Source organism: Ranitomeya imitator, chromosome 1 (genome assembly GCF_032444005.1).
Source record: "Ranitomeya imitator isolate aRanImi1 chromosome 1, aRanImi1.pri, whole genome shotgun sequence".
Classification (NCBI taxonomy): Eukaryota; Metazoa; Chordata; class Amphibia; order Anura; family Dendrobatidae; genus Ranitomeya; species Ranitomeya imitator.
In genome coordinates this window covers 1,161,132,641-1,161,146,520 of record NC_091282.1, presented here as the reverse complement: position 1 = coordinate 1,161,146,520, position 13,880 = coordinate 1,161,132,641, and positions in this window count along the sequence as shown.

Below are 13,880 nucleotides of genomic sequence, written 5' to 3'. Positions count from 1 at the left end.
TAGGGAAAAATTAAAAAAAATGTATTTATTTCCATTTTCCCATTAGGGCTAGGGTTAGGGCTAGGGTTAGGATTAGGGCTAGGGTTAGGGCTAGGGTTAGAGCTAGGGTTAGGGTTAGGGCTAGGGTTAGGGTTAGGGCTAGAGTTAGGGCTAGGATTAGGGCTAGGGTTAGGGTTAGGGCTAGGGTTAGGGCTAGGGTTAGGGTTAGGGCTAGGGTTAGGGTTGGGGCTACAGTTAGGGTTGGGGCTAAAGTTAGGGTTAGGGTTTAGATTACATTTACAGTTGGGAATAGGGTTGGGATTAGGGTTAGGGGTGTGTCTGGGTTAGAGGTGTGGTTAGGGTTACTGTTGGGATTAGGGTTAGGGGTGTGTTTAGATTAGGGTTTCAGTTATAATTGGGGGGTTTCCACTGTTTCGGCACATCAGGGGCTCTCCAAACACGACATGGCGTCCGATCTCAATTCCAGCCAATTCTGCGTTGAAAAAGTAAAACAGTGCTCCTTCCCTTCCGAGCTCTCCTGTGTGCCCAAACAGGGGTTTACCCTCACATATGGGGTATCAGCGTACTCAGGACAAATTGGACAACAACGTTTGTGGACCAATTTCTCCTGTTACCCTTGGGAAAATACAAAACTGGGGGCTAAAAAATAATTTTTGTGGGAAAACAAAAAGATTTTTTATTTTCACGGCTCTGCGTTATAAACTGTAGTGAAACACTTGGGGGTTCAAAGTTCTCACAACACATCTAGATAAGTTCATTGAGGGGTCTAGTTTCCAATATGGGGTCACTTGTGGGGGGTTTCTACTGTTTAGGTACATAAGGGGCTCTGCAAACGCAATGTGACGCCTGCAGACCAATCCATCTAAGTCTGCATTCCAAATGATGCTCCTTCCCTTCCGAGCCCTCCCATGCGCCCAAACGGTGGTTCCCCCCCACATATCGGGTATCAGCGTACTCAGGACAAATTGGACAACAACATTTAGGGTCCAATTTCTCCTGCTAACCTTGGAAAAATACAAAACTGGGGGCTAAAATATAATTTTTGTGGAAAAAAAAATATTTTTTATTTGCACGGCTCTGCGTTATAAACTGTAGTGAAATACTTGGGGGTTCAAAGCTCTCACAACACATCAAGATGAGTTCCTTAGGGGGTCTACTTTCCAAAATGGTGTCACTTGTGGGGTGTTTCTACTGTTTAGGTACATTAGGGGCTCTGCAAACGCAATGTGACGCCTGCAGACCATTCCATCTAAGTCTGCATTCCAAATGGCGCTCCTTCCCTTCAGAGCCCTCCCATGCGCCCAAACGGTGGTTCCCCCCCCACACATATGGGGTATCAGCGTACTCAGGACAAATTGGACAACAACTTTTGGGGTCCAATTTCTCCTGTTACCCTAGGGAAAATACAAAACTGGGGGCTATAAAATAATTTTTGTGGGAAAAAAATTTTGTTTTATTTTTATGGCTCTGCATTATAAACTTCTGTGAAGCCCTTGGTGGGTCAAAGTGCTCACCACACATCCAGATAAGTTCCTTAGGGGGTCTACTTTCCAAAATGGTGTCACTTGTGGGGGGTTTCAATGTTTAGGCACATCAGTGGCTCTCCAAACACAACATGGCGTCCCATCTCAATTCCTGTCAATTTTGCATTGAAAAGTCAAACGGCGCTCCTTCCCTTCCGAGCTCTCCCATGCGCCCAAACAGTGGTTTACTGCCACATATGGGGTATCAGCATACTCAGGACAAATTGGACAACAACTTTTGAGGTCCAATTTCTTCTCTTACCCTTGGAAAAATAAAAAATTGGGGGCAAAAATATAATTTTTGTGAAAAAATATGATTTTTTATTTTTACGGTTCTGCATTATAAACTTCTGTGAAGCACTTTACCCTTGGTAAAATAAAACAAATTGGAGCTGAATTAAATTTTTTGTGTAAAAAAGTTAAATGTTCATTTTTATTTAAACATTCAAAAAATTCCTATTAAACCCCCCCTCCTCATTCTTGAATGTGGTTTTGAGCACCTTGAGGGGTGCAGTTTTTAGAATGGTGTCACACTTGGGTATTTTCTATCATATAGACCCCTCAAAATGACTTCAAATGAGATGTGGTCCCTAAAAAAAAATGGTGTTGTAAAAATGAGAAATTGCTGGTCAACTTTTAACCCTTATAACTCCCTAACAAAAAAAAATTTGGTTCCAAAATTATGCTGATGTAAAGGAGACATGTGGGAAATGTTACTTATTAAGTATTTTGTGTGACATATCTCTGTGATTTAATTGCATAAAAATTCAAAGTTTGAAAATTGCGAAATTTTCAAAATTTTTGCCAAATTTCCGTTTTTTTCACAAATAAACGCAGGTACTATCAAAGAAATTTTACCACTATCATGAAGTACAATATGTCACGAGAAAACAATGTCAGAATCACCAGGATCCGTTGAAGTGTTCCAGAGTTATAACCTCATAAAGGGACAGTGGTCAGAATTGTAAAAATTGGCCTGGTCATTGACGTGCAAACCACCCTTGGGGGTAAAGGGGTTAAGGCGCTTTTCAGGGAGTTCCCATTCCTACTCAATCATATTAACAACATTGGCGTGAACGGGAAACCCTGCCCTTTTCTCTGATATGAGCCCACCAAACATATGATCCTGTATGGACTGTGGTACAGGTTCCTCTTCAAGCCCCATAGTGTTATGAACAGCAGACACCAGGTCCTCAATATAATCCGAAGAAAAGAGGTATTTCCTGACCTCAGCCTTAGGGGATGCTGGATCTTCCCAGCCAGCAGATGAAGGATAGGAGTGGTCTGAATCAGAATCAGATTCTACGACCTGAATCTTCCTCTTCTTAGCTGGGGAATGTGGTGGCGGAGGTGGGGGTGGAGGTGTAAAAGCTGCTAAGGAAGATTGTACCTCCTGTTTAACAAGAGAGCGAATCTCATCTAGAAGGGATGGTTGCTCAGCTTTAATTATCCTGTCAGTACATGGCTGGCAGAGTTTTTTGTCCCAGATAGGAGGGAGTTTTGTAGAACAGACCGGACATTTCTTCCTAATAGTAGCTCTAGGGGCAGACTTTTCTCCCTGAAACAGAAAGGGAGAGAAGAATGAGGAGCTAACCCCTAAGGAAACTACCTCCCGGATCCAGTCCCTGCGTACTCACAGTAGCAGGGGCAGCGCTGGGCTCTGCAGACGCAAGGCATAAAGAACCGTCCATGGTGAAGAGATTTTAGTCTTACCTTCAGTGGTGATTCAGCAGGCTTTTATGGAGTGGCGCTCCCAGCACCTGCCTCCAGAGACATGATTCTCCCTCCCCCTCCGGGATCCACGTGTGGGACGCCATTGCTCCGACAACGCCGGCCGGCGAAACCCGGAAGTACCGGCTTCAGGGAGATATGAAAACCGGAAGTGACGCGCGCGCGACTGCTGACGTCACTTCCGGAACACCGAACCGAGCAGCATGGAGGGAAGGAAGCCGAGAAGCTCAGAGAGGATCCCGGCTGGGGATCCCGGCCTGCTTTACCCTCGTGGGGGCGCAGGAAGGCCGGGAAGAGTCCCGATGTACCTGACATGCAGGACGACGGGAGCAGCTCAAGGAGAGGCACGGGGCGACCACCAGCTGCCCGGCTATAACAGGTAAAACCTGTAATAATAACTGTAGTCGCCGGCCACTACAGCATATGGAAACCTCTCCCTGTCCCATGGGGAACAGGAAAGACACTGGCGAGTGGGAGGTGGGAGGTCCTTTTAACCTCTCTGTGTTTCCTGTTCCCCATTAGGGCAAAGAGACAACCTCCATATGCCGTCGTGGAAGGTGACTAGAGAAAAAAATCTTTCCTCTTCTTGCACAGAGGACTGCAACTGTGAAAGGGTTCCAAACAGAGACATCTCTTGGAGATTGACAAGAGGCTTAAACCCTGATGTAGACTCTGCCTCTACAGACATATGCTTTAAGGACCTAGAAGAAGATTTCCAAATGGCAGAGGATCATGGATGCCCAGCTAAAATGGAATCTACACTTTGTTAAAAAATCTCTGTGGAAAGAAGGTGGTATATACAGCCTGTTTAAAGGTGAACCTTACGGCGCACTGTCCTGAGCCTCCAGAATGCACTGCATGAGATCTATCCCCCAAGAGCCAACTATCAACCCCTCACTAAGAATCTTGTCAGCACATTCATCAATTAATTCTTTCCAGATCTCCCTCTCTAGTAGAGAAAGGCTAGATGGATGATATTTAGGCATTTTTAGATTTTGGTATAGAGTCTATAACACAATCATCTAACCTAAGAACATCACACTCAGTCTCAGGAAAAACATCACAGAAATCTTGAAAGAATTTTGTGAGGTGAGTACTCATGGAGGCCAAAGAGCTCAGCACACATCCGGAAAAATAGGAGTCACCCCATGTCCTAACCTCTTAAGTCTCCCAATTGATTGAATGATTGTGATTAATTAACCTTGGTAGGCCTAGCACTAACTTTGTAGAGAAGGGTAAACTATGAATGAAATGAATTCAGTATGTTACACTCCTACCTTCATATATACATTCTCAACCTTCATAGTAACGTAACTTTGTGGAGAGCTATCAATTGCTAAAACTTGCATAGGTAGGTCGAGAAAAGAGAAATCATAACTACAGTTTACAGCAAAATCATAATCAATTAAATTCAATGCAGGACCTGAATCCACAAATGCAGATAAAACCAGCCATTTTCTGAAGAGACACCTGTAAGAAAAAAACAGATGTTTATAAATGAGACAACCTCAGACTCTTGAAAGATTCAAGAGTCTGAGGTTGTTTTTTTTATAAACATCTGTTTTTATTGAACCTGCATCTTTAAATTTTAGATTATCCTCCTTTTTTCTTTTTAGAAATTAATTATTATATTTGAAATATTGAACCACAATGTAACCCGGACAACCACAATATAAAAAAAAACGAGTTGATGCTCTGAGTTCTGCACCCTGTCGGGGATCTCTGTAAGTACCAATTTGCGAAGTTCCATGAGTTTCAGATAACAAGGAAGTTGCCAATGAAATGTCTTTAAATGTGTCTTTATCTTTCAGGCGTCTATCTAAAGGTACCGTCACATTCAGCGACGCTGCAGCAATATAGACAACGAGCCGATCGCTGGAGCGTCGCTGTTTAGGTCGCTGTAGAGACGTCAAACAGCAACTCCAGAACGATGCAGGAGCGATCCAGTGACGTAACGGCGACTCACTTATCGTTCTCGCTGGTTATTAGCTCCATGTAAAACATTGCTGGCATCATTGCTTTTGCTGTCAAACATGACGATACATGCCGACCTGACGACCAAATAAAGTTCTGGACTTCTAGCTCCGACCAGCAGAGTTGAGCGACCTTGACCTTTTTAGAGTCGAGCCGGGTTTCGCGAAACCCAACTATCTCAAAAGTCGGGTCGAGTGAAATCGGCCGATTATGACGTAAAGTCGGGATCGACCGAAACACGAAACCCAATGCAAGTCAATGGGGCAGCATAGTCGGCAGTGAGTGGGGGCCAGGAAAACACCTAGAGTGCCCATTTTAATGTCAAAACCATCCATTCTTCTTAATGAAGCTTGTCAAGCGTAATTTACCTTATAATAATTGGAAGGCATTTGAAATTGGGGGTCATTTGGCTAAAGTTGTGGTGGGTAGGGCTGGTTCAAGTAATTAGTGGGCCCAGGAAATCTGGACCACGTCACGGCAGTGGAGCAGGGAGAGGTAAGTATTTCAACTTTGCAAGTGCTGTGAACCTGAGCAAGCAGGGGGGGCCCACTCGTTGGCATTGGCACTGGCACAGGGCCCCTCAAAGTACAGCGGTGTGTTTGCATGGCGGGGGCGCCTCCCACCGGCAGCAACACTTTTGCGTACTATGAGAGGCCCTGTGCCAGTGACGTCGCCAACTAGTATTCCTCCCCCCACCTGATGAAGGAACCTGCACTTTCATCTGCACCTTCCTCTTTGTCCCCGTGTAAGGTGGTATGGTATGCGGGAAGAGCAACCTGACTTTCAGCAGAGTCACAATGTTGTTGTGTAGCGTGCACGGGGAATGTTGCGTTATGGGTCAATGTACCAGCAGACTCATCTATCACTGGCTGGGCAATGGGCAGGATGAGGAGGAAACACAGATATAGGCCCAAAGAATAAAGTTGGCTAAATGCAGTTCAAAATTGGTAACACAGGAATAACCAGGGGGCATTGCAGTGGAGGACAACTGGAATGAGAGGCTGACACAGAGAGTAGGCCCAAATCAGTAAGTAGTCGAAATGCAGTTCAAAATTGGCAACCGTAGTAAACAGGCGGCACAGCTTTGTTCAGTGGAGGAGAACAGCAAGGAGTGGCAGACACCGATAGTAGGCCCCAACCCAACTAGTAGGCCAAATGCAGTCTAACATTAACAACTACTTAACGAGCGCCTGAAAACGGAATTTCAGGACAGGAAACCAGGAGAACAGCAAGGAGTGGCAGACACCGATAGTAGGCCCCAAACCAACTAGTACGCCAAATGCAGTTGTTCCGTTTAACCACAATTTAATGAGAGCCTGAACATAGAAGTTCAGGAAAGGCAACCTGGAGAACACCTTGGAGTGGAACACACCATCTCTCTACACCCCATACCCAATTTGTAGGCCTAATGCAGTGTAGTTTCCAACAACTACTAAACGAGAGCCGGAAGATCGAAGCTCAGGAAAGGCAACCTGGAGAACACCTTGGAGTGGAACACACCATCTCTCTACACCCCATACCCAATTTGTAGGCCTAATGCAGCGTAGTTTCCAACAACTACTAAACGAGAGCCGGAAGATCGAAGCTCAGGAAAGGCAACCTGGAGAACACCTTGGAGTGGAACACACCATCTCTCTACACCCCATACCCAATTTGTAGGCCTAATGCAGTGTAGTTTCCAAGAACTACTAAACGAGAGCATGAAGATCAAAGCATTGGCGAGGAAACCTGGGGAACACCTTGGAGTGGAACACACCATCTCTCTACACCCCATACCCAATTTGTAGGCCTAATGCAGTGTAGTTTCCAACAACTACTAAACGAGAGCCGGAAGATCGAAGCTCAGGAAAGGCAACCTGGAGAACACCTTGGAGTGGAACACACCATCTCTCTACACCCCATACCCAATTTGTAGGCCTAATGCAGCGTAGTTTCCAACAACTACTAAACGAGAGCATGAAGATCGAAGCATTGGCGAGGAAACCTGGGGAACACCTTGGAGTGGAACACACCATCTCTCTACACCCCATACCCAATTTGTAGGCCTAATGCAGCGTAGTTTCCAACAACTACTAAACGAGAGCCGGAAGATCGAAGCTCAGGAAAGGCAACCTGGAGAACACCTTGGAGTGGAACACACCATCTCTCTACACCCCATACCCAATTTGTAGGCCTAATGCAGCGTAGTTTCCAACAACTACTAAACGAGAGCATGATGATCGAAGCATTGGCGAGGAAACCTGGGGAATACCTTGGAGTGGAACACACCATCTCTCTACACCCCATACCCAATTTGTAGGCCTAATGCAGCGTAGTTTCCAACAACTACTAAACGAGAGCCGGAAGATCGAAGCTCAGGAAAGGCAAACTGGAGAACACCTTGGAGTGGAACACACCATCTCTCTACACCCCATACCCAATTTGTAGGCCTAATGCAGCGTAGTTTCCAACAACTACTAAACGAGAGCATGATGATCGAAGCATTGGCGAGGAAACCTGGGGAACACCTTGGAGTGGAACACACCATCTCTCTACACCCCATACCCAATTTGTAGGCCCAATGCAGCGTAGTTTCCAAGAACTACTAAACGAGAGCATGAAGATCAAAGCATTGGCGAGGAAACCTGGGGAACACCTTGGAGTGGAACACACCATCTCTCTACACCCCATACCCAATTTGTAGGCCTAATGCAGTGTAGTTTCCAACAACTACTAAACGAGAGCCGGAAGATCGAAGCTCAGGAAAGGCAACCTGGAGAACACCTTGGAGTGGAACACACCATCTCTCTACACCCCATACCCAATTTGTAGGCCTAATGCAGCGTAGTTTCCAACAACTACTAAACGAGAGCATGAAGATCGAAGCATTGGCGAGGAAACCTGGGGAACACCTTGGAGTGGAACACACCATCTCTCTACACCCCATACCCAATTTGTAGGCCTAATGCAGCGTAGTTTCCAACAACTACTAAACGAGAGCCGGAAGATCGAAGCTCAGGAAAGGCAACCTGGAGAACACCTTGGAGTGGAACACACCATCTCTCTACACCCCATACCCAATTTGTAGGCCTAATGCAGCGTAGTTTCCAACAACTACTAAACGAGAGCATGATGATCGAAGCATTGGCGAGGAAACCTGGGGAATACCTTGGAGTGGAACACACCATCTCTCTACACCCCATACCCAATTTGTAGGCCTAATGCAGCGTAGTTTCCAACAACTACTAAACGAGAGCCGGAAGATCGAAGCTCAGGAAAGGCAACCTGGAGAACACCTTGGAGTGGAACACACCATCTCTCTACACCCCATACCCAATTTGTAGGCCTAATGCAGCGTAGTTTCCAACAACTACTAAACGAGAGCATGATGATCGAAGCATTGGCGAGGAAACCTGGGGAACACCTTGGAGTGGAACACACCATCTCTCTACACCCCATACCCAATTTGTAGGCCCAATGCAGCGTAGTTTCCAACAACTACTAAACGAGAGCCGGAAGATCGAAGCTCAGGAAAGGCAACCTGGAGAACACCTTGGAGTGGAACACACCATCTCTCTACACCCCATACCCAATTTGTAGGCCTAATGCAGTGTAGTTTCCAACAACTACTAAACGAGAGCCGGAAGATCGAAGCTCAGGAAAGGCAACCTGGAGAACACCTTGGAGTGGAACACACCATCTCTCTACACCCCATACCCAATTTGTAGGCCTAATGCAGCATAGTTTCCAACAACTACTAAACGAGAGCATGAAGATCGAAGCATTGGCGAGGAAACCTGGAGAACACCTTGGTGTGGAACACACCATCTCTCTACACCCCATACCCAATTTGTAGGCCTAATGCAGCGCAGTTTCCAACAACTACTAAACGAGAGCTGGAAGATCGAAGCTCAGGAAAGGCAACCTGGAGAACACCTTGGAGTGGAACACACCATCTCTCTACACCCCATACCCAATTTGTAGGCCTAATGCAGCGTAGTTTCCAACAACTACTAAACGAGAGCATGATGATCGAAGCATTGGCGAGGATACCTGGGGAACACCTTGGAGTGGAACACACCATCTCTCTACACCCCATACCCAAATTTGTAGGCCTAATGCAGTGTAGTTTCCAACAACTACTAAACGAGAGCCGGATGATCGAAGCTCAGGAAAGGCAACCTGGAGAACACCTTGGAGTGGAACACACCATCTCTCTACACCCCATACCCAATTTGTAGGCCTAATGCAGTGTAGTTTCCAAGAACTACTAAACGAGAGCCGGAAGATCGAAGCTCAGGAAAGGCAACCTGGAGAACACCCTGGAGTGGAACACACCATCTCTCTATACCCCATACCCAATTTGTAGGCCTAATGCAGCGCAGTTTCCAACAACTACTAAACGAGAGCTGGAAGATCGAAGCTCAGGAAAGGCAACCTGGAGAACACCTTGGAGTGGAACACACCATCTCTCTACACCCCATACCCAATTTGTAGGTCTAATGCAGTGTAGTTTCCAACAACTACTAAACGAGAGCCGGAAGATCGAAGCTCAGGAAAGGCAACCTGGAGAACACCTTGGATTGGAACACACCATCTCTCTACACCCCATACCCAATTTGTAGGCCTAATGCAGCGTAGTTTCCAACAACTACTAAACGAGAGCCGGAAGATCGAAGCTCAGGAAAGGCAACCTGGAGAACACCTTGGAGTGGAACACACCATCTCTCTACACCCCATACCCAATTTGTAGGCCTAATGCAGTGTAGTTTCCAAGAACTACTAAACGAGAGCATGAAGATCGAAGCATTGGCGAGGAAACCTGGGGAACACCTTGGAGTGGAACACACCATCTCTCTACACCCCATACCCAATTTGTAGGCCTAATGCAGTGTAGTTTCCAACAACTACTAAACGAGAGCCGGAAGATCGAAGCTCAAGAAAGGCAACCTGGAGAACACCTTGGAGTGGAACACACCATCTCTCTACACCCCATACCCAATTTGTAGGCCTAATGCAGCATAGTTTCCAACAACTACTAAACGAGAGCATAAAGATCGAAGCATTGGCGAGGAAACCTGGGGAACACCTTGGAGTGGAACACACCATCTCTCTACACCCCATGCCCAATTTGTAGGCCTAATGCAGCGTAGTTTCCAACAACTACTAAATGAGAGCCGGAAGATCGAAGCTCAGGAAAGGCAACCTGGAGAACACCTTGGAGTGGAACACACCATCTCTCTACACCCCATACCCAATTTGTAGGCCTAATGCAGCGTAGTTTCCAACAACTACTAAACGAGAGCATGATGATCGAAGCATTGGCGAAGAAGCCTGGGGAACACCTTGGAGTGGAACACACCATCTCTCTACACCCCATACCCAATTTGTAGGCCTAATGCAGCGTAGTTTCCAACAACAACTAAACGAGAGCCGGAAGATCGAAGCTCAGGAAAGGCAACCTGGAGAACACCTTGGAGTGGAACACACCATCTCTCTACACCCCATACCCAATTTGTAGGCCTAATGCAGCGTAGTTTCCAACAACTACTAAACGAGAGCATGATGATCGAAGCATTGGCGAGGAAACCTGGGGAACACCTTGGAGTGGAACACACCATCTCTCTACACCCCATACCCAATTTGTAGGCCTAATGCAGCGTAGTTTCCAACAACTACTAAACGAGAGCCGGAAGATCGAAGCTCAGGAAAGGCAACCTGGAGAACACCTTAGAGTGGAACACACCATCTTTCTACACCCCATACCCAATTTGTAGGCCTAATGCAGTGTAGTTTCCAAGAACTACTAAACGAGAGCCGGAAGATCGAAGCTCAGGAAAGGCAACCTGGAGAACACCTTGGAGTGGAACACACCATCTCTCTACACCCCATACCCAATTTGTAGGCCTAATGCAGCGTAGTTTCCAACAACTACTAAACGAGAGCATGAAGATCGAAGCATTGGCGAGGAAACCTGGGGAACACCTTGGTGTGGAACACACCATCTCTCTACACCCCATACCCAATTTGTAGGCCTAATGCAGCGTAGTTTCCAAGAACTACTAAACGAGAGCCGGAAGATCGAAGCTCAGGAAAGGCAACCTGGAGAACACCTTGGAGTGGAACACACCATCTCTCTACACCCCATACCCAATTTGTAGGCCTAATGCAGCGTAGTTTCCAACAACTACTAAACGAGAGCATGATGATCGAAGCATTGGCGAGGAAACCTGGGGAACACCTTGGAGTGGAACACACCATCTCTCTACACCCCATACCCAATTTGTAGGCCTAATGCAGCGTAGTTTCCAACAACTACTAAACGAGAGCCGGAAGATCGAAGCTCAGGAAAGGCAACCTGGAGAACACCTTGGAGTGGAACACACCATCTCTCTACACCCCATACCCAATTTGTAGGCCTAATGCAGTGTAGTTTCCAAGAACTACTAAACGAGAGCATGAAGATCGAAGCATTGGCGAGGAAACCTGGGGAACACCTTGGAGTGGAACACACCATCTCTCTACACCCCATACCCAATTTGTAGGCCTAATGCAGTGTAGTTTCCAAGAACTACTAAACGAGAGCCGGAAGATCGAAGCTCAGGAAAGGCAACCTGGAGAACACCTTGGAGTGGAACACACCATCTCTCTACACCCCATACCCAATTTGTAGGCCTAATGCAGCGTAGTTTCCAACAACTACTAAACGAGAGCCGGAAGATCGAAGCTCAGGAAAGGCAACCTGGAGAATACCATGGAGTGGAACACACCATCTCTCTACACCCCATACCCAATTCGTAGGCCTAATGCAGCGTAGTTGCCAACAACTACTAAACGAGAGCCGGAAGATCGAAGCTCAGGCGAGGAAACCTGGGGAACACCTTGGAGTGGAACACACCATCTCTCTACACCCCATACCCAATTTGTAGGCCTAATGCAGTGTAGTTTCCAACAACTACTAAACGAGAGCCGGAAGATCGAAGCTCAGGAAAGGCAACCTGGAGAACACCTTGGAGTGGAACACACCATCTCTCTACACCCCATACCCAATTTGTAGGCCTAATGCAGCGTAGTTTCCAACAACTACTAAACGAGAGCATGAAGATCGAAGCATTGGCGAGGAAACCTGGGGAACACCTTGGTGTGGAACACACCATCTCTCTACACCCCATACCCAATTTGTAGGCCTAATGCAGCGTAGTTTCCAACAACTACTAAACGAGAGCATGATGATCGAAGCATTGGCGAGGAAACCTGGGGAACACCTTGGAGTGGAACACACCATCTCTCTACACCCCATACCCAATTTGTAGGCCTAATGCAGCGTAGTTTCCAACAACTACTAAACGAGAGCCGGAAGATCGAAGCTCAGGAAAGGCAACCTGGAGAACACCTTGGAGTGGAACACACCATCTCTCTACACCCCATACCCAATTTGTAGGCCTAATGCAGCGTAGTTTCCAACAACTACTAAACGAGAGCATGATGATCGAAGCATTGGCGAGGAAACCTGGGGAACACCTTGGAGTGGAACACACCATCTCTCTACACCCCATACCCAATTTGTAGGCCTAATGCAGCGTAGTTTCCAACAACTACTAAACGAGAGCCGGAAGATCGAAGCTCAGGAAAGGCAACCTGGAGAACACCTTGGAGTGGAACACACCATCTCTCTACACCCCATACCCAATTTGTAGGCCTAATGCAGTGTAGTTTCCAAGAACTACTAAACGAGAGCATGAAGATCGAAGCATTGGCGAGGAAACCTGGGGAACACCTTGGAGTGGAACACACCATCTCTCTACACCCCATACCAAATTTGTAGGCCTAATGCAGTGTAGTTTCCAAGAACTACTAAACGAGAGCCGGAAGATCGAAGCTCAGGAAAGGCAACCTGGAGAACACCTTGGAGTGGAACACACCATCTCTCTACACCCCATACCCAATTTGTAGGCCTAATGCAGCGTAGTTTCCAACAACTACTAAACGAGAGCCGGAAGATCGAAGCTCAGGAAAGGCAACCTGGAGAACACCATGGAGTGGAACACACCATCTCTCTACACCCCATACCCAATTCGTAGGCCTAATGCAGCGTAGTTGCCAACAACTACTAAACGAGAGCCGGAAGATCGAAGCTCAGGCGAGGAAACCTGGGGAACACCTTGGAGTGGAACACACCATCTCTCTACACCCCATACCCAATTTGTAGGCCTAATGCAGTGTAGTTTCCAACAACTACTAAACGAGAGCCAGAAGATCGAAGCTCAGGAAAGGCAACCTGGAGAACACCTTGGAGTGGAACACACCATCTCTCTACACCCCATACCCAATTTGTAGGCCTAATGCAGCGTAGTTTCCAACAACTACTAAACGAGAGCATGATGATCGAAGCATTGGCGAGGAAACCTGGGGAACACCTTGGAGTGGAACACACCATCTCTCTACACCCCATACCCAATTTGTAGGCCTAATGCAGCGTAGTTTCCAACAACAACTAAACGAGAGCCGGAAGATCGAAGCTCAGGAAAGGCAACCTGGAGAACACCTTGGAGTGGAACACACCATCTCTCTACACCCCATACCCAATTTGTAGGCCTAATGCAGCGTAGTTTCCAACAACTACTAAACGAGAGCATGATGATCGAAGCATTGGCGAGGAAACCTGGGGAACAC